At 41.5% G+C, this 8,138-nt stretch overlaps 1 pseudogene; it reads right to left on the bottom strand.

Moving 5' to 3' along the window:
- Positions 1-290: 290 nt before the first annotated feature.
- LOC109450798 (uncharacterized protein C11orf98) lies at positions 291-5,324 on the bottom strand (annotated as a pseudogene).
- Between the last annotated feature and the right edge of the window lie 2,814 nt (positions 5,325-8,138).

Here is an 8,138-nt window from a genome sequence, read left to right on the forward strand (position 1 = left end):
ATTGCTCTGTCCTTTGATATTTATTTCAGGGTCAGTAAAAATGTAACCATCCTCACCCTCTATCTGTGTTCAATATAATCATTTAGCAGGAATATTAGACCTAGCATATACTGGTCTATTAAGCTTTAGAAGTGATTTTTTTTTATTTCAACACTATAAATATTTTCCAAATGTATTATCACCTATTATTTGAGGTGTTTTTTTTCAGTGAGAACTCTAAGCCTTTATTACAAATGGGCTTGACTGCTGAGGAGCCCCCTCTCCGAATTTTCTTCTGCACTCTTCCTCTCAACACATCCCTCCATAGCAGGTCACTAGGCCATTATGGAAGAGGAATCTGGGGAGAGTGAAAAAGTGCAATGTTTTCCCCAAAGTCTTCTGAAACAACCACTGTGTCCTCCTGGCTCCAGTGGAGAATCTTCTGATAAAAAGGGTGAGAGATTTAACTCCCATCTTCAAGGTTCTCCATGTCTACATCCTGGGGGGCTTTTGTCTTCTTTTGCGATTTGGGCTGTGGTTCAGTAGTTCTGGCTGCCTTTGCCAGGGTTTCCACTTCCGTGGCTGCTTTCTCTTGCTGGGCAAGCAGGATCTGCTGGAGAGTTTTCTACGCTTCTTCCCAGACAGAGTGATGTTGGCACGTGCACTGGACTCCCACTTCCTGAGGTGGTGCCACGTGATCAGCCCTTCATCTATCACAGCCCCGACCACCCAGTGCTTCAGTCGCCGCTCCTGGTTCAACACCCGCCATAGCTTGAACAGTTTCTTCTTCAGCTCCATTCCCACCGGTTGATCTTCCCTCCAGAGCACCCATCGCTGAGCCGCGTAGCCGCTTGGGATCCGTATTTCTGCCTATTTGAATTATTTTAATCTTCTTAACATGTTAACATTCTTCTTAACATGTTGTTGGTCTCTAAATATCGAAGATGATATACGTTAGGTTGTAGGCCTGTATACAAAATTTTTTTCAATGTTCTATTATAATTATATGCATAGATAATGTAGGGTACTGCTTTCTTCAAGACCTGCACCAAAGTCAAATTGGAATTTCATTATGGAGTAAAGATGTTAAGGCATTCATTACTATAACATCTTATATACGATGCTTTTGGAAACCTTTCCATATTCATCAGCTCATGTGACAATGCTTTGAGATGTTAGCTAATGTTATTATCACCACTTTATGCATCTAAAAAAATTTAGACACAAACATCATTTAAGAAGACATAGCAAGTTGTCACATACACAAGAACAAAGGTTAAAGGAAAGACAGAATCATGAAAGCAACAAGAGAAAAGCAGTTAGTTACTACAAGAGAGCTCCCATAAGACTCTCAGCTGATTTCTCAACAGAAACTTTGCAGACCAGAGGGATTGGCACAAAATATTCAAAGTGATGAAAAGCAAGAACCTCAACCAAGACTACTCTACCCAGCAAAGCCATCATTTAGAATCAAAGGACAGAAAAAGAGCCTCCCAGACAAGAAAAAACTAAGAGTTTATCACCAAACCAATGTTACAAGGAATCATAAAGAGACTTCAAGATGAAAAAAAAAAAAAGATAAAAAATATGAACAATAAAATGGCAATAGTTACATATCTATCAACAATTACTTTAAATGTAAATGAATTAAATGTTCCAGTGAAAAGACAGGGTTGTTGAATGGATAAGAAAACAAGACCCTTATATATGCTGCCTACAAGAGACTCACTTCAGATCAAAATATACACACAGACTGAAAGTAAAGGGATATAAAAAGATATTTCATGAAAATGGAAATTAAAAAAAAAAAGTTGGGATACAATACTTACACCAGACAAAGTAGACTTTAAAACAAAGGCTATAATAAGTAACAAAGAAGAACCCAGTAATCCCACTTCTGGGTACTTATCTGAAGAAACCTAAAACGCTACTTCAAGAGGATCTGTGCATCCATATGTTCATTGCAGCATTGTTTACAATGTGGATGCAGCCTGGGTGTCTGTCAATGGATGAATGGATAAAGAGAAGGTGGTACATATATAATATATACAGTGGAATATTGCTCGACCATGGAAGAGAATGGGGTCTTGCCATCTGCAGCAGCATGGATGGACCTGGAGGGTATTGTGCTGAATGTAGTATTTCAGGCAAAGACAGATACAATGTGATTTCACTTATAGGTGGAATATAAAGAACAAAACAAGTAAACAAAATTGAAACAAACACATAGGCACAGAGAACATTTTGATGGTTGCTAGATGGAGAGGGGTCAGTAGTGGGTGAAAAATGGGAAGGAATTAAGAAGTACAAATTGGTTGTTACACAGTAGTTATGGGGATGTAAGGTATAGCATAAGGAATATAGTCAATAATATTGTAATAACTATGTATGGTGTCAGACAGGGTGAGAAAGGTGAAGGGATTAAGAAGTACCAATTGGTAGTTGTAAAACATCATGGATGTGTAAAGTAAAACATGTGGAATATAGTTAATAATATTGTAGTAACTATGTACAGTGCCAGGTGGGTACTAGATTAGTAAGGGGGATCACTTTCTAAATTATATAAATGTCTAACCACTGTACCATATACCTGAAATTAATATAAAATAACATTGAATGTCAACTGTAATTGAAAAATTTAAAGAGGAAGTAATAAAAGGTGAAGGGGGATGAGAGGTCCAAATTTCCAGGTGTAAAACAAATAAGTACGGGGATGTAATAATGTACAGCATAGGGAATATAGTCAGTAATATTTTGAAAGCATGTTATAGTGTCAGATGATTGCTTGACTTACTATGAAAATCACTTCTTTAGGTATATAAATGTTGAATAACTGTGTTGTATACCTGAACCTAATATAATATTGTATGTTAGCTATATTTTAATAAAAATCTTAAAACAAAACAAAACAAAAACCAGGTCTCCTTTCCTCAATCGCCAAGGTACTTGCCAAAGACCTGAACTAAAAAAACCTCATCCCATCAATATTTAGTGATTGGATTAGATGACCCTGAAATGGGTGTCAAATCTAAATTAGAAAGTCTCCTTTTTTGGTTAATTCCCATTGGACCCAGCACAGCATTTCCTGTTATTTGCACTGTAGGAAGAAGACCTTTAGTACAAAGGCTTCAATATCCATGATGGAAATTGACAAACCAGTAGAAAGGAAAACATAACAGCCAAAGACAAAGTGGATTTCCTATGTGCTCCTAAAAATGGAAAACCATTCCTTTGGCTATTAAGAATACAATTAAAGTAAATCTTTAAGACATTATTTCTATCAAAGATGGAAGGGATGAATATTAACCCTATTATGAGGCAAATATACATATGGGCTATCAATCACTCTTCACACAACCTAATAACAAAACAATAATATCTTTATTAACGTAAAATGGTGCAGAGACTCAGAAAATTGTGCAGTCTGTGCTCACATAGCTAGTGAAACATACAAGTGGATTCAAGACCCAGAGCCCAAGCCCTCTCCGCTATTTCAGGCTGTTCTTTCTTATTTATTCAACAAAACTTTACAGAAGTACATCACTTTTAAGTTGATTAGGAATCAGTTGGAAAAACAGTGGTGGATAACTGCCTACTCACTGGGAATTTATAGTCCTAGAAGAGAGACAAACAAATGTGCTAAGACAGCAGTAAGAAAAGTACAAACAGGAAGCACAAAAGAGGGGCCACTAACTCACATCTGCTCCCTCCTTACAGGTCTCAAAGGGTGTTGTGTTTTCAAAGATGTACCGTGACACTATATAGATTTATATGCATGCAAACTGTGAGCACCTCATGGGTAACATCACTAGCAGGGTCCCAGCACTCCAATCCCTAAGCAGACACCCAGGGTCGCTCTCCAGGGAAGTTTCCGAATCTTAACCAGTACCTCCAGAGCTCCCAACCCAATGTGGATTTCAGCATGAGGATGAGAAGAACGAGAAAGAAGGTAATTGGATGACTCCCAGCTAGAACTTAAAGCACAAAGTCAACTTCCCACTCAGAGATACTTGTTCTCTTTCAATATCCCAGTTGAAATTCAAAGAACACTGTTCTGTTTTAATTAAGGAAGAGTATAGATAGATACAAGGTAAAACATATTAGTTAATTGCTTTATGCTCTCTCCCACATCAGCCTGACTAACGGCGGGGCTAACGCTATGTTAAAACTAAAGTGAGCGCAAAATTATAAAAGCTCCTAGTTTTCCCAGTCTATAGATTCTCTCTCTCCTTGTCACACCTACCCCATGCACCGTCATCATCTCCTCCCCACAGCATCACTATCCTTTGTGCCGTGTTCCTTTATCTCAGTTGAGAGGCGAGGCTGTTCAGTTCACCTTTGTTCATTTGTTGTCACAACATTATTGGGCTCCTATTGCGTGCCAGGCAACATACTGTGGCCTGGAAATACCAGCGAGAGAATGAAGGGACCCATCTTCTCCCACATACATCCTAACAGTCGACCACTTGGACAAATCTGCCTGTTTAAATAGTGTGAGCACAAGATGGCTAAAGCATTGTGCTAACCCCGGAATGGCAAATAAGCTAGCCTAGAAAAAACAATGAGGAATGCTAGAGTCAGCCTATCAACACTCAAATCTTGATTACATCCAGTCTTTTTACCTTGAACAAGTCATTTATGTACTCACTGCCAGTTTCTCCATCTTAAAAATAAAGATAATGATAGTTCCTAGATATAAGGTTATGTGAGGATTTTAAAAGATAATACATACTGATAACCTAGAACAATTCCTGGCACATGATAAGTGCTCAATAAATGTCGGTGTGTCTTTCTTGCCAAGCTGCTGAGTAGTTATGCTGGGTGGGGTTATTTGGATGTAGACATGATATAGTGTTAGGAATGCAAAAGGTTTATCAAGGAGTAAGATCCATAAAAAGAAATGGAGAGGAAGCGGGTTGGACAGAGGAAGCTATCTCTGTCAGCCCCCCGGCAGCTATGGCGCACAGATGGCCATTTATACCGTGTTTCCCCGAAAATAAGACCTGGTCTTATATTAAGTTTTGGTCCAAAAGATGCATTAGGGCTTATGTTCTGGGGATGTCATCCTGAAAACTCATGCTAGGACTTATTTTCCAGTTCGGTGTTATTTTGGGGGAAAGACAGTAGGTGTCCCAGGTTGGGAAGAAACAGCAGGGCCCTTAGACCACAGCTCTGCTCAGGAACTGAAAAGGAGCCACCCAGAGAGGAGCACAACCTCAACTCAAAAGTTAAGATAGACCCCGAAGGATCTAACAACCAAAGGCCACGAACTAACCATACTCTTGGCAGATCCTTTCCTGAAAGGAGACCCCAGCAGGCAGCTCCATGTTGGCCACAGCAGTCATTGTCTGGGGGTGTGGGCCCCAAAGGATTTCAGGAAGTGTTGGGATGCAATGGGCAAAGGCAAGTGGAGACATCGTGATTAATTCAGATGTCAGCCGTGGGTGCTGAGCAAGGAAGAGAGGCCCGCCTCCCAGGAATTGGCCCTTCTGGGATTGTTTCCAAAGGCTTCTCCATTTCTGACAAACTGTTACTTATTCCTTCTTCAGTAGTGTCTCTCAGACCCCAAGGCTGGCAGGAGGGCCCAGATCCCAAGACCTTGCTGCGCCCTAAACATGCTACGTACATGGCATGCTCTGCTAAGTGTGTGTATATGTAGTGTGGGGAACGGGGTGGGAGGGAAGCTGGCGACTGTTCCAAAGCTCCAGATGTACGGAATCATAGCTCATTGCTCAAGCCCCACCCCAGCTCTGGTTCTGTGTTTTCTTCCCAGAACCTCTTCCAAGGCCCAGAGTTCCTCAGTTGCATTCAGACTGTCTGTCCAGATCTGGAAGAATGATAGTTTGACTTAGACAGAGCACCACTAATTATTTGCACCCCACCTTCTTCCAAAATGGATTTACAGCATCTCCTAAAGCAATATAACTAGGCTCTTCTAATAAAGGCTTTTATTTAAATGAATGATATACTCGTGAAGGAACCTAACAAAATATAGACAGAGTACCACTGAGGGGAAAGTTTCTGTAGAAAGAGGCTTTGGATAAGAGAAAAATGCTATCAGAGAACAATGTCAGTTATGAACTCAAACAGGTAATGAATCATTTAGCGCTTAAGTATTTTCTTGTTGTTTTGCAACTGTGCTTGTAGCAGGGGGAATCTGTGATATAGTAATAAGGCTCATTTTTGCTGTCCAGTGTCATGCAGGGGTGTCATGTGGGGTCTCTGGTCCCACTCCCCACACAAGAACGCAGGACATGGTGAGGCCAAAAAGGAACACCCACGGAGCCATAGATGGGGAGTCATACCACTATAGTCTCGCTGGCGGCTGGGTTGGAAACACAGGAAGCAGGAGCCACATGATCTGCAACCTGCCATCCACTTCTCTCTGCTAACCAACCTCACTTGCTAGCTGCAATTCGCCGTGCTAACTGCAATCCGTGCTTGCTAGCTCACCCACCATCTTCTTGCTAGCCCCCATTTTCTGCTAGCGTAGCCACAGCAGTTATATTAGTGGCCAGTGGCTCACTGGTTACAGCTGATGGCCAACTAGCCACAGCTGATGGCCATCCAATCACACTTGATGGCCATTTACTACCCGAGTGAGCACCTTTCCATGTGAGGCCGAGAGCCTGGAAACTGCACTCCTGGCTCTGTCCCCACACCATTGTTTTTCATTTATGGGTAAGCACAGTGAGGACCCAGGCTGCAGTGGGGGTGGTTCAGCTGCACCTGACAGAGAACAGGCAGACTGAATAGCGGATGGCAATATTTAGTTCCAGTTCTCACCTGGTGGCAGCCACCTGCGGTGAGGTAAATCTCCAAGGAAGAAACTAAAAGTCTCAATTGCACTTTGAAAGTCTTAAACTTCCAAACTCCAAGTGCACAGAGCAACTAAAACAACCTCTAATGTTGATATCTGAATTTCAGATTTCAAGTGTATTTACATGTTTGAAAAATATTTCTTCGTGAAGCGCAATTGGTGCTGAGCAGTGCCTAGATGCAGCTGTTTCTCAAATGCTTGCTGACTGTTCAAGAAATAATAAGGCAAAGCTGTCCTCCATCTTTGACGTTCATAAAACAGATTTATCAAGTTTAAGACCAAATCCCTCATACACTATACACTGGTCCTAATGTCTTCTCTGTGATTCCAAATCATAGAATCATCACTCTCGTCCCACTTACCCACCATTCCCACTCCCCTAAATGTCAACTTCTCACCGTCTCTTGTGCCCTTTAGGATGCCTGCCACTGATTCTTGTTCTCAACAGCCTGTAAGAGCAACAGGGCTCAACAGTCACCCATCAGGGTCCTTGGTTTGAGCTTCTCACCCCTCAACTCACCTTGGAAATTAAGACTGAAACTCACTTTAAAGGTCAAGAATGTAAGTGATCAAGAGGTGAACCTTGGGATAGTTCCAACTTGACTGCTAATGAAATGCCTGCAAAATGCCACAGCCATGGCCAGGGGTGCCCTTCGGGAACATTTCCAGGCAACAAAGCACCAGGGAATACTCGGTGACTCATCCTCAGCAGCTGCTTCGAAGGCACCTGAGCTTTGCAGGCTGAACAGGTGGGTGGGTGGGGGAGGGGTGTCTTCTCTCATTTATTTGACAGAGTTATTTTGCATAGTCAAGTGCCAGGAGAAATGAAAAGTATAGTTAAAGATCTTAAGAACCTCCTAAAAAAACACAGGGTTAGCCTTGGGCAAATTTTGATATCAGGAGATTGAGCTTTCAAGGCCTTCCAAGTTCATTTTTGACAGTCTTTTTGCTCTCTGATGCTCAATTATTATCACACTTCATTTCTACTTTCTACTCTCCTGACATCTATTCTCAGATACCTATCAGGAAATATCTGCGAACATCTGAGAAGGCTTCTCTGATCCTTGCTGGAACTAGTGGCTCCCTTTTCTGTAATCGTATTGGAATATACTATAGTCCAAATTATACTGTGTTATTGCCCATTATGCACAGAAGTGTCTACCTTGATAGAGACGGTAAGATCCCTAAGGGCAGGGAGCAAGTATTACCCATCTTAACCTAGCTCATGGTAAGCTAGTTGAATTGCAACCGGTTTGCATCGATAGAAATGAGCAGTCTGCACTAAATAAGTGGCCCAAGCGTCAAGTGTTAGCAGCCACAGGCATGGATGCTATTAGAT

The sequence above is a fragment of the Rhinolophus sinicus genome, linkage group LG06 (assembly GCF_036562045.2).
Source record: "Rhinolophus sinicus isolate RSC01 linkage group LG06, ASM3656204v1, whole genome shotgun sequence".
NCBI lineage: Eukaryota > Metazoa > Chordata > Mammalia > Chiroptera > Rhinolophidae > Rhinolophus > Rhinolophus sinicus.